At 35.2% G+C, this 14,412-nt stretch overlaps 1 pseudogene; it reads right to left on the reverse strand.

Moving 5' to 3' along the window:
- Positions 1 to 9,853: 9,853 nt before the first annotated feature.
- On the reverse strand, positions 9,854 to 11,428 carry LOC101425394 (importin subunit alpha-1 pseudogene; annotated as a pseudogene).
- Positions 11,429 to 14,412: the final 2,984 nt, after the last annotated feature.

Genomic DNA, 14,412 nt, shown 5'->3' on the forward strand with positions numbered 1-14,412 from the left:
ACACCATGGTGGGAATATCAACAATTTCAGAAGCATTCCATTTAACAAGGGTCCTTTTTACAAAAGCACTTATTCTTTAGAAGTATAAATGGATATGATGACCATTTATTCAGGAAATAATTATTAAACTTTTTTTTATGCCAACTTTAGCTACAGGTTCTAGTGATGGAGTAGTCAACTAAAAAAGACAATGTCCCTACTTTCATAAAGTTTACAATACATTTGCTGGAAAGAGACACAATTATGTATAGAAAATGTAACAGGGTAATGTGATAGTAACTCAAGGAAAAAGATATTTTTACAATGGATGGTTAAGAAAATCCTCTTTAAAAAACACACTAAATTTTTAGCAGCTTTTCCACTAAGAACTTATTCAAATATTTATATATTTATGTATTTTCCATCTATATCTCTCCATTTGAAAGGGTTTGAAAATTTGGGTTCTGGAGCCAAACTATATAGGTTCAAATCCCACCTCAGATGTTCATTAGCTGTGACTTTGGGTTATTTATTTGAATTGTAGACTGAGTAATAACACATCAACAATGTGAAGATTTAAAGAAGAGGCATATCAGTAAGAAAGAAGAAGCAGCACAAAGGTCCAAAGCCCAGAATGAGGCTATTGTGAATGGAACACAGTGAACATGAAAGAGTGGGGTCAGATGAGGTCATAGAGATGCGTATTTGGGAGGGAGCAAGTGGGCAGAACCTTCTAGACCATGAAAAGGCTAATTAGAATTTGGTGTAAATTTAGTTAAAAAGGTAACTTTCCTTCTACCAATCAAGTTAGCTCAGCAGTTCTGAGTGAACATAAGGCATTTACATGAGAAAAACAATTGTCATGATCGAAAGGAAAGTAGTCCATGAAGAGGGAAATTGGATGTCTGTGTTGTGTCCACCAAAGAAAGAGACTACCACAAAGGATACACAGCAGTTTCTGGAAAAAGAAAATTGCTTAAGGGAATGTTTGTCTTCATCCTGATTTCAATGTAGAGCTGAATTTATAATAATAGAGTCAGGATTGGTGAACTTTGAGTCAGGATAGAAGAGTGTGGAGAATGTTGCTCATTCAGGTCAAATAAAATTCACTTTCTCATGACTACTAATATCTCTAATGGTTTTATTATTGTCCTTTCAACTTGTTTGCTCTCAACCCTGGACATGATTAGATAAACATCATAAATTCTCTTGTGGGTCTTCTTTGAACACCCAATCTAAAGTACCACTGCCTCTGTGTCACTGTCTACCACATCACTTGTTTCATTCATTTTCAGCTCTTTTCACTGTAAGAATTTATCCTAATAATTTGTATGTTTACTCATCTATTGCCTAGATATCTCCACTAGAAAATGTTGTACATAGGGTCTGGAGCCAAAAAACATGGTTTCAAATTTTACCTCTTGCATTCATTACTTGGTGACCTTGAGAAACAATTAAATTTTCCAAGCTTCAGTTAATTATCTTGGAATAAAAAATAATAGTACCTATTTCATAAGACTATTATAAAGTTTAAACAAGACAAGGCCTGCAAAGTATCTGTTGAATGGTATTCAGTAAATAATAATTTTTCTCCAATTATGATTCTATTGCTTTATTTGTCACAAAGATGTCATTAAATTTTGTGGTCTTCCTTATTGCATTTTCACTTAGGTGACATTTAAACTTGTAATTTCTTCAGAGAGTTAATCTCATTCATTCTGCATTAATTTTATTGGGTTTACTCTTAATTCTCAATTCTGAATCTTCCTCATGGCTACTAAGATAATGTTGAGGATTGAATCATGTCACCCACAAAAGACACGTTCAAATCTTAACCCAGATCTGTTGGTGTGAACTGATTTATCAATAATACGTTTGAAGACAGCGTTATTAGTTAAGATGTGGCTAAAACAAATGAGGCCAGGTTTTAATCCAAAGTGTTGAGGTTCTTATAAAAGAAGGAATTTGGATACCAAAGTAGAAGCCAGAATTGAGGAAAGGCAAGAAGAGATTCCCATATGAAAACATAAGCAGAAATTGTTTGATGCATCTATAAGTCAAGGAACCCCAAGAATTGGCTTAAATCCAGAACCAGAAGGCTACAAACTCTGGGAGAAAGCATGTCCTCCTGACATTTAAATGTTGGACTTCCAGTATCCCAAACTGAGACAATTTTCTTATTGTTTAATCCAACCTGTGTATGGTATTTGCCATATCAGCTTAAAAATTAAGACATCATGTCTACATTCCATTGAATGATAAACATAAATCATGGAAAATTTTAGTGGTCAGACAGAAATGAGACTGATGAAGAAGTGAAGGAGATAAGAAGGAGTGACATTTTTTAAAACACTTATTGAGTACCAGATTCTCATCTGGATTCTTTGCACATTTTATTTCATGCATTGTTTAATATAGCCCTAGGAAATGTATAATATTATAACATTTTACTTATGAACTAGGATCAAAATATGATTTTGGAGATTGTGAAATATATGCAGTGTTACTTTAACTGATACAACGAAATACAATCACTTTTCTGTTGACTCTAAAGCCCAAAATCTTTCCACATAATCTGTAACATTGTTGTCCTCAGGACTTCCAGAACTGAATAATGTCCCTAAAGGTCAATAATGTCCTTTAATGACATTCATAGAGAAAGTTATTGGCAAAAAATTGAGGCCATGACAAGATCCATAGAAATCCTGACTCAGATAGAAGGAGGCTTCTGCTATTTCTAGAAGAGAAGTCAGCCTAAATCTGCCCAAAGTGTAAGCTGGATCAACACCACCCCATATTTTATTCTATTTAAAAGCCACTTATATAATGTTTACTTTGTGCCAGGGCTTGTTACATGTACTTAACATATATTAACAAAACTATTCTTACCATTTTATAAATATGAAAATTAACCATAGAAAGGTCAAAAAAACTTGCCCACATCATAACCAAATCCAATCCTAACACCAGAGTCTGCTCTTATCCACTCTATTATAATATCACTTTTGAAGAAATATAATCCTTTATTTTAACTCTGTTCATATTCTGGATGTCTATTTTGTTCAGCTCAGATTCATAGTAAAGTAATTCTTGGATCTTCAAACAGGAATTGTGAGGAGAAAATCAAAACAACATTTGGATGATATAATCTCCAATGCCTTGGAAGCATAAGCCTTACAGAGATCCAACTCTTTTAGCTAAAGTTCATAAATAGATTAATGACAAAACATTACCTTGAAATGCTGTTTACCAGTAAACACAAACCAAACTTTGCCAATGCATCTTTCATTATGTGGTTGTGGCACTAACTACTGACAGAATTAATAAAATTTTCAAATATGAATTAAAAAAAAAAAAAGAAAGAAAACCAGAAGAAAGAAATCAGGAAGGACCAAGGATGTTGGGCCCATTCCAACATCTGAGAACTCCTACTATTCCAATCACGAATCAGAGAACTCTTTTTCATATCAGGGACAATTAAATTATGGATCATTACATTTAAATCTCAAAAAAAAAAGATGACTATGTAGTTCCATTATAATTTCAGATATTCCAGTGTTAAAAAATGGTTGATATTTAATATGTACTAATATTTAATTGTACTAATGTTTTTACAAAGATTATTATTGGATCTAGTAATACGTCTAACATTCTCCTTTAACTGACCTTTAAGTTTAAGTTTGGTCATGCTTTCACAAGTTCACATTGTCAGTAACAAAACTGGATCTAAACTTAGGACTGTTTTACCCAGATACTATTCTCTTAAACATTATTATATATTAAATCCTATGACACATTATTCCAAAATGTGAATACAAAATATAATACAGAATATCTTCACAGAACAAAACTATGAAAACAAATCTATTGAATGACTGGTTCAGATAAAAATAGCAAGCAGTTTTAACCAATCATGAAGGCAGAAAAAGAGAAAGAGAGATTCAGATTTTAAGTGGCAGAAGAGCAATTTACAGAAGTGCAAGAAAGTACAGAAAAAGAAAATGGAGAAAAAATAACCAAATTATAATTGGCAGAGAAATTTTATTTTTATTTTAACAATTACAAGGGTTGTAAGCTTTCACTGAATGATTTATGAAGATTTGATAGTTTCATGGTTCTTATAACTTCTACTTTAAGGATAATTCCCAGGAAATGTCTAATAAGTTGACTCTATTAATATGCTGAGAACATGAGCATAATCTATAGTTATAACTTTATAGATCTATAATTCAAAGTGTGTGTCTATTTCACCTGATCAGAAACAAATGGACAATTCTTCAGCTGCTGAAACAAATATTAGACAATGGGCTGGCTGAATAACAGAAATTTATTAGCTCACATTTTCAGAATCTATATGGCTTGCTTTCTCCCAAGATCTGTATCTTCTGTATCAATATTTGAGGTTAGTTGGCATTTCCTTGAAATAGTAATGCATGAGGTGACATCTTTTCCTTTTTCTAGGTTCAATTGACTTCCAGTGTTAGAATGCTCCTGTACTTCTCCTTCCATTTTATAATGTTTGTTTATAAGTATTTCGGTCATATTGGATTAAAGCTCACCTTCATTCAATTCAGGCATATGTCAACTAATAACAACTTTAAGGGTCCTATTTACTAATGGGTTAACACACAGTACAAGAATACAAAATATATTAATACTATTACAATAATGCAAAAGCCTTAACCATTTCAGAACATTGCTAAGTATAAAGTCACATCAAAAGCAAAATGGGAGTTCCTTCCTCAGACAAAATTCTTCTCATAGACCTGTGAAACTTCAAAAAATCTACTTTTAACATACAATTTGAGGCAAACATAAGATAAACATTCTCTTTAAAGAGAAAGAAAGTGAAACAAACACAGGGATCACAGGTACCAATAAGTCTAAACTCCAGGAGGGCAAACTCCACTAAATCTAAGTTCTGAAAGGCAACTATGCTTGATTTCTTTCCTCAAGTCTTGATGGAATAGGAATTCCACTCCTTCCAAGTTTTGTGTTCCAAGTCCCAGGACACACAAAATACCAACAGAAAAAAAAAATCAGACAAAATAATTTTCCAAAAGTCCTCCCTTGGTAATTATACTTCCAATCTTGACTTCCATTAATATGGTTGTCTGGGTCCATGGTCAGCCTATGTACTCCTTAGGAATGCATTGTTCAGTTAAATCCTCACATAGATTCCTTTCCCCTGGGTTCTTATTTCCTCAAAGTTCAGAGAGATTCCTGATAGACTCACTTCTGGCACTAGTCTTACAGTACACAATCTGGATAGGCTAAGAATTTTCCAAATCATTAATTCCTGGTTTCAGACTCATTTGAGATTCATGACCCCAGTTTTCCTATAAATTTCTCCCTTCTGGAATAGGAAAATTTTCCTACACCTGTCCCACAATTGTATATTCAAAGAAGACAACTTGTTTTCTAGGTTTCACAATCTGTGTTAAGTGTCATAAAATTGTCATAAAGTGACCTGAGAAAAGATTGCAAATTGAAAGATTTGCATTATTATAGTTTGGATGTCCAATACAAACTACTTGCTTTCTTAATTGTAAAATGCTAATAAAATAATATGCCAGTACCAGGTCTAGGGCTCAATATGCCATAAGCAGGTCCAGGGAACATATTTACAGGTAGACAATACCAGGGTCTCTAAAGTCTATCATCCTGTGGTCCCAAACAAGGTAAGCAAATTCCTTTAAAGAGCATCAGTAGAGGATCCAAAGCTGAGAGTCATATGTTATAGTGTGTTCAGGGTTGCAAGCCTCACAGCACAGCAAGGATATTGGAGTTGAGAGTGAGAATGACTAAATGAAATCTGTCTCTACTGACTGCCCACCAAAGTGGTAACTGCACTAGATTTTTATCTAGGTTTGGTCATAATATTATTATTTTTTAAATTTAATTGCCTTTTTTAAAAGATACATAGATCACAAAAAATTCCAATAAAAATGAGAGTTTCCCATATACCTCTTGCCACACCCCTTCCTCACACATCAACAAACTCTTTCATCACTGTGGCACATTCATTGCATTTGGTGAATACATTTTGGAGCCCTGCTGCACCACATGGATTATAGTTTACATTGTAGTTTACACTCTCCAAAAGAACATTCATGGGTTATGGAAGGATATGAAAAGTCCAGCATCTATCCCTGCAATATCATTTAGGACAACACCAAGCCCTAAAAATGCTTCCACATCACATCTCTTCTTCCCTCTCACTGCCCTCAGCAACTAACATGGCCACTGTCTCCACATCAATGATACAGTTTCTTCAATTGCTAGAGTACAGTAGATCTATAGAAGAATACCAGTAAGTCAACTCTAATCCATATTTTATTCCTCCATCCTGTGGACCCTGGGATGGTGATGTCCACTCCACCTCTAAATTGAGAGGGGCCTTAGATCCCATGTGGCTGATGGATGTGCTTCTCCTGCTTGAGGTTGTAGGCACTCTTGGTTCCCTGGTGTGGTGTTTGATCATCTTCACCTCCCTTTTAACTGACCTGAGTAAGTTCAACAAACCAGAAAATAGGAGTTGCAACTCTGCTGAAGTTCAGGGCCCAGCTGGCAATGGTCAGTCCAGAAATTCAAGTCTCCTGAGTACACACCAACCCCAATGTCAATCACAGGTTTAGTTAAAGTGACAGATGGGACATGTGTAGAAAGTTTACATCTGAGTCCAACTCCATCACACTCAGGAAAACAAATTTCAAAGTAGGCCCATTGACAAGGCACTGAAGTCCAGAGCTATCCGCCATGACCATAGAACCTGTGTGTCTCTGTAGCCCTCAGAAGCACCAGTACTTGGGCTTGTATCTACTTTGGCTATCTCTTGGATCCTGCTGAGATGTGCATAAACGATGACCCCTCTGAAAATCTTCTGACCCTTTTTTGAAGATACTTAGCGATATAAACTCATTTGCCTTTACCATTATCCCCCTTTTATTCAAGATCTTTTTCTAGTTACATGAACAGCTAATGATTGTTAGTAATTCCTCAGCACCAGGGAAGCTCTTCCCTAGGAGTCATGTCCCACACTGGGTGGAAGGCAATACATTTACATGCTAAGTTTGGCTTAGAGAGTGGCCACATTTGAGTAGCATGGAGGCTCTCAGGAGGTAACTCTTAGGCACCCTGCAGCTCCACGCCTAGTTGAAATTTAAGGCACACAGGTTCATAAGCATAGCCATCAGTATCAAGGGTTCATTATTGGACAATCCTTCTTCACTGGCCTTTGCCCTTGCACTTGGGGAATTTTTGCTGTTCTACTGGGGAATGTGACAGAGCTCCCCTGGCTAGGAACTCAGCACTCCCTCAGTTGTCATTTGTAACTAACTAGAATAAAAATACCCAATGAATATCTGAACATTTTTATATATCCTATATACATGCCCTGGAGAACGCCCTCCCAACCATGTGTTCCCCCATCAATAACACCCCACATAAATGTTCCTCCCCTGCCATAGTTGAACCCCTCTGTGGTCCAAAACTTCTTCAAAGATGAAGTATAATATATTGCCAAATTCAATTATTAGGAAAATGAAATAGTAATGATAGGTATAAAGATTAGAAATAGAATATACACTAATTTAGAAAAACTAAAATAAAGTTAAAAATAAATTGGGGTATTAAAAATGAAAAATATCATAAAACTTTGTTTTTGATGTTTTGCCTTTCATCACTTTAATAGGTGTTGTCTTGTATTACAATGGCAAGGCAATTTCTTTCATTCCTTTCTCAGCGTCTACATCCGTTTTTTAAAAATTTTGTCTTCAAAAAAGTTTTAGATCACAATAAAGTCACATATACAATATAGGGGTCTCCCATATTTCCAACATCAAACCATGTTCCCTCTTCCCCAGCAAATATCTTTTAACATGTTCATGTTATATTTGCTGCAGCTGATGTACAGATATTGAAACAGCTACCAAACATGGTTCCATTATAGTTTACATTATGGTTTACATTTTAGTCTTTAGACTTTTATACACTTTTGGTGAAATTTAACATGTCCTATATCCATCACTGCACGATCTTCTGGAACATTGCCACAGTTACCCTGCTTCCATCTATTCTATTTCTCTATCCCCTCCCCTCAGGGCACACATTGACTACCAAGCTTCGCTGCTTGAAGAAACAGATTCAAAGATACTGGCAACAATGTTGAAGTCTTGACACACTAGACTGTCCTCCCCCATTGGGAGCCACCAATTGTCTTGCAAGACACAATTCCCTATGTTTGAGAACATCAGGCCTCCACAGGATGCTGGTACACTTTCCCACTCATTGTATGGGTCTCCATCCAATGATATAACACACTATTACAAGGTGAGCATTTACATACTCCCTAGAAACCTGCCCCTGTGCCAGATGCCCCCATTAAAAACCTTAAAGCCTTCCTTAATATGTTTTCAAAAGAGTTTTCTCATCATTATCATTTCAACTACATATCTGACAATCTCCCATGTTCATCCACCCTCGCCCACCATCCCTTGAATATGCTATTAGTTAAGGTGTACCTAAACTGAATCACAATCCAACACCAGTCCTATGAATTAGAAACTCAAAACAATCTCATAGGAATCTGAATTTTACCAAAAAACACTCGTTCTGAGAAAATATTAAATATTGACAATCAAATGGGAAATAAATAAGTCTAGTGACATTTACACTTTATATATATAGATACCTATGGAGTTCTTATTTTTCCCAATTGTACAGATATCAAAACAAATCCAAAGAAATAACAAATCCTTTATTCTTTTTTAAAGAGTGAAATTTAATCTATATTTATAGGACATACTGTAAGGTATGAAATTCCATGCAGAAATAATAAACACAAAAAGAAGTTTCATGTTTGGAAATGGATAGAGGTGATAGCACATTTTAGTAATAGTAATTTGCAGTGCTAATAAATGGGTATAATAGTGGTTGAAAGGGAAAGTGTAAAGTCATGTATATAGCTCGAAGGAAAGCTAAAGAATGAAATATGGGACTGTAGAACATAAATTTTCTTGTGGGTAATGAGTATAATTAATAGTGCCAATATAAGAATGTTTACAATAGATGTGCATTACGTTACAAGATGTTAATAATAGGGTGGTATTTGGGTGAAAATGCAACTAAAGCAAACCATGGACTATAGGAACGAATAATATATTAATATTAACCAATTAATGGTAGGAAAAAAGGAAACGTGCTAAGTAAAAGAAATCAGGCATGAAGTACGACATGTTATTTGACTCCTTTCTATAAAAGTAAGTTTATAATTACAGAAATAGATGAACAGTTATTTATGGCAGGTTAAGGATAGAGGGATTGAGATGCGACTATGAATGGATAGGTTTTTTTTTTTCTTGTAGGAGTAATGAAACTGTTCTAAAATTTACTGCAGTGTTGAATGTACAATCTGTGATCATACCAAAACCACTGATTGCACAGTTTAGATGGACTGTATCATTTGTGAATATGTTTCAAATAAATTAATTTAAAATATAAAATCTGCACACTGTTCAAAGTGATACAGCTAAGGGAGATGGGAACAATTTTTCTGTACTGGGAATGACTTACTACCTCGTATTCATCACTTTTTCCAGGTGCTTTAGAAACATTTGTCAATAGGCCAACCATCTAAAGCTTAACTAACTGACATACTTAAAATAAAATGTTAATAAAGGAATTTTTGAAAGATATCAAAAAAAAAAAAGAAGTTTCATACAGTATATACAGTTTGGAAATGTTCTAATATACTTTCATCATAAAAAATGCTACATAACAAATCACATTTAAAAAGAGTTCTTAGTAGAGATTTTGCAAGACAAAGTTATATGAAACATGGTACACAAATAAATTTATACCTCAGCTTTGCAATCTAAAAGTTAAAAGCCCCAGGATTACCATCCTGCACTTGGAAGTTATAGCCTTCGGAAGTAGTTTCTTGCACAACGTTCTGATCATCTTCTTCCTCTGCAGAGAAGTACATCTCAATGAAACTTAATGCTGTTTTACATGCAGTCTCATTTTCTTGGTTTTCTAGAGCTCAATTTTGTCCAAGCCTCCACATTCTTCAATCATTATACTAAGTTTCTCAGTTTTGCCTAGTTTCTCAGCAGCCTGAAAGTTATTTGAAATGGCATCCAGAATAATCAGAATAATTTTGGTAGCTTTCACAGTTAAAAGGTTCATCAATGATTCTATTATGCCACAATGCACAAGGTATACAACCTGCTCAACTGTTTCACCACTTGTAGAGCTGGTCATAATCCATAGAGCTTTCCTATGTGCCTTAAAGTCTGCCTTAGAAAGAATGCTAATGAAGGAAGAGACCAATCCTTGATTCACTGCTTGTTGTGTCTGTTCTTGATAGCTCTCTGTGATGCTCGACATTGTCCATGCAGTTTCCTCCTGAATATAAGTTTTCAAGTTAGTTAGCAGGCTGGGAAAGACAGCTAGTGCTCTTGTATCTTTTACAACCTGAGTCCATTCATCTGTCCCAGTAACAATATTCCTTATGGCTCTTGGTGCATGAATCACAACTGGCAATTCAGTAGCCCCTAAGGGCTTCACAAGATAAGGCTCAAATCCATTTTTCACAACCATTTCAACCTGTTCATTTGGACTCAGTGAAACAGGAAGTAGCCCAGCAGGTATCTGCTAATACTTCTTGATCATCATGATGCAGAGACAAACTAATGTAGGAAGAATTTGCTCAAAGGCATCTAATAGATGAAGGATTATTGTTTTGACAAAGATTTGAAATTGTCCAGGTAAGATTACATAAGTAACCACTTGCTAAAGATGACATATCAGGAACTTTAAGTAGAACCAAGAAAGAAACCACTGCACCATACTTGATAACCAAGTCTGGGAAAGATGAGCCTTCATCTGCAATGTTTCCTAGAGTCCAGACAGTTAGTTCACTGATGAAACATGGGGAGATGCCGATAGAGAAATGAATGCTGGGATAGCAACTCTTTCTATCACAGCCTTGGTTTGTTTGATGTCCCAAAAACAAGGTCATTAAGCACCCAAACAGATTCAAACTGAATGGGAGTACAATCAGTTCTGCTCAAGAAGGACACAAGTTCTGGACTCAACCCAGACCAGATTATATTGTCTATGGGGGGCTGTTTCTCCTAAAAAGTGGTTTCTTACTTGAGTATTTGGAGGTGGTTTTCCAATTGTTGCTATTTATGACTTTGACGATGTCATCAACAGACCAATTTACCATGCCCTTTTTGTTATGTTTTTGTTTTTGTGTTTTTATACAGTAGAGAAGCTGTGTCATCAGGAAAAGAGCTGACTTTTTTTTCTTTTCATCATCTGAACAATTCCTCTTAGCTTTCCTCAGCTCCACATTAACTTCAGTATGTCATAGCTATATTTAAGTACTGTCTCTCCCCTTGTTTTTGGATCTGTTAAGGCAGGAAGCTGGTGAATTAGCATTTTATTGGTGGACATGGTTGTGAAACAAAGGGAGAAAGCTTGAGAATGGGGTCAGGCTTCCACAAGAAGCAGTGCTGGGTTCACAGGATCCCAGTCTACTGGGCTGGAACCATCTACCACAGCTCAGGCCGAAGACTGTGTTAGTCCTTTATTTTTTTTTATATTCTACAAGTGACATTGTGAGTATTTTTTCTTTATAATTTTGATTTTCTTTAAATTTTCTGCAAGTAAATGTGTAACTTTTAAAGGGAGAAAAGACAAGCACTATGCATTGAATTTCAAGAGCCAATCCATGATGTGGTCATATATGAGGTAAATTTACAAATACCCAAGGGCGCATGCATCTTCTTCCAAAATGCCCTCATATACACATATAGAAAAAAAAATTGTGATATTAACTCAATTTGTACAAAAGCACTCAGAGACCTATGAAATCACCTTTTCTCTTCACTCCATAACCATCCCTTTTCCTGTATTTTTATCATCTGGAAACTTCTCCTTTTCCTAAAGACTGAACATTGGCACAGCTACATCCTCCCTATTTCAGAGATTGTGATAAATTACGTTACTGCACTTGCCGCATTGCCTTGCATTCAGCTATGTGTGACCAATACTATGCGTTCTTGAAGGCAAATATCTGATCTTAGTAATTCTTATATTGCAAATTCAGCAAAAGTTAAATTCTCAGAAAGCATTTGCTGAGAGAGGAAGAAGGAAATCAGAAGGAGAGCGGGAGACAGAGACAAAGAAAGAAATATATTTTATTTCTCCGTGTGTAAACTCTTTTACTGGTTAATAAAAGATAAATATACTTATGTATAGGATTGTACAAATATTAAAATGTTTTAAACTTCTATTATTTTTGATCCTGCATGCTGTCAGTGTTCTCAACAATAAAGAAAACTTTAAAAAATGCCTCTGAATGTCTATCACATTGCAAAGATTCTAAAATCTTATGCTAAATGAGGAAAATAGGAGATTGTGGAAACAAATATAAATGTCAAAAAGAAAAGTGTTTAGTCTAAAAAAATAGTGGAGCAATCTACTAAAGAAATCCTTAACTGAAACATTTAATCATTGTTTTTATCCCTGTTTTTTATCTGGGGATGTTTTTGGTTGATTCATTCATATATTTTGTAAATTCATAATCCACAATATAGAAAATGTACTTCTTCCAAATTTGATTCTTAAACCTGAGTGTGGAGTTTTCTAGAAAACTGTAAATCCAGATCTCTATTCAAATAAATGGTTTGCAAAATGTTGTGTTTTCCTGGACTTATGGTCAGTCACTTTTATATTTGTTGTGCTGACCCATGAAGATACACCAAAGTAATTACTGATGAGAAAATGTGAAACAAAGATAGAAAGAGAGAAGGAAAGAGAAAAAAGAAAGACTAATCCAAGAAAGACTTATTTTTAGACGTACGTATATTGTAATATTATCAGAAAGTTCTAGACCCGATATCCAGCATTCGCTAAACACTCTTCTTGATTGTGGGCCTTATCATTAACAACATAGAAAAATAATGAAAAGTAAATACCATAGGTTGTTCTTAAATACAAACTGGTCAGGAAAGACAGGTCACTTTTTTCACAGCCCAGATAGAGGATTATAATCTACTGTCTTGCTAAGTGATGGCTCTTAGTAGAGTCATCGGTTTTTAAAATAAAACTCATTTTGGTTTTTCTTCAGTTCAGTGTGTGTGAGTTAGAGGTCCCTCCTCACTGGGTTTACAATTATCAACAAGCTATGACTCGATTCCCCCTGACATGCACTGAAGAAAGACAAGCCCCATGCATAGCCTACATGTATAAACCAAAAGGTTGAACAAAGATTGAACAAAGAAACCATGCGGAGATGAGTGTAAAGTGAGATAGAGACCTTCACTCCCTCCAGATCAAAGCACCGCTTGCTTTTCCAGCATTCCAAGAATGCATAATTCCCTAATCCACTACCCTCTAGGCATTCAAGGGAAAAAATTCAACTCTAGGGCTGCCTATCGGCCCCTGTATCTTACTTGAACCGTCAACCAGTCCCACCAACCATCATTTCCCCACCTAGGAATGTCCTGCAAAATTTCAAACCCCCCTTTTCAGGGACATGCTGAAGTCTATTCTTCAGACCCCCTCCATTGGGAGCACTTACCAATAAACTTTGTGCTTGCAATCATCTGTCTACATGTCCCAGTGAATGCTGTCTTTTCTCCAACAGTGTGCAAACAGAGTCATAGTTAAACTAACTTAGTGAGCTTAACATACAGGGGTTCTGGAAAAAAAAAAACCTAAAGTAAAAGAAAAAGAGAGAAGTTCAATCTTTTGTAATTTGTTTACAGTAGGTTTTTGTAATATTTATAATATTAGAGATTTTCTTTCACTCCCTATATTGCTAAACGTTTTATGAAAAATGGGTGTGAATTTTGTCAATGCTTTTCTACATCTATTGAGATGATCTTTGTTTTTCCTTTTATTTTCTTTACTGGTGAATTTTACTGATTGATTATGTGCAAGTAAACTGATCTTACATTTCTTTATTAAACCCAATATGGGTATGATACAGTTTCCTTAATTAATAAATTTGTGATATAACCAAAAATGGCAGAGTAAGGAACTCCAAATCCTCATTGCACCACTAAGGCAATGGTAAAAATGTCAATAAAAGGAATTGATTTTTTTGGACTTTTACAACACAATCTTCTTAATGAAGAAGTACCCTCATAAATTTACGTATAACGTTATATCATTTTACTTCACTAACTGCCACTGCAGAAGCAGCTGACATTCCTAGTGCATCAAGAACAGACACACCTTGATTTGAAAAAATTGTGGGCATGCATTTTGGCCTGACTGATGGCTCTGTGAGTAATTGACTCCAGGAGTTGACTTTGTTACTCATGCCTTGGAAAGATCTCAAGCCTGGAGATATTCTTTGGCTTTGTTTTTTGAAGATCCAAAGGCAAATATAGTGGCAGCAGCTGCATAAGGCAA

Source organism: Dasypus novemcinctus, chromosome 10 (assembly GCF_030445035.2).
Source record: "Dasypus novemcinctus isolate mDasNov1 chromosome 10, mDasNov1.1.hap2, whole genome shotgun sequence".
NCBI classification, from domain to species: Eukaryota; Metazoa; Chordata; class Mammalia; order Cingulata; family Dasypodidae; genus Dasypus; species Dasypus novemcinctus.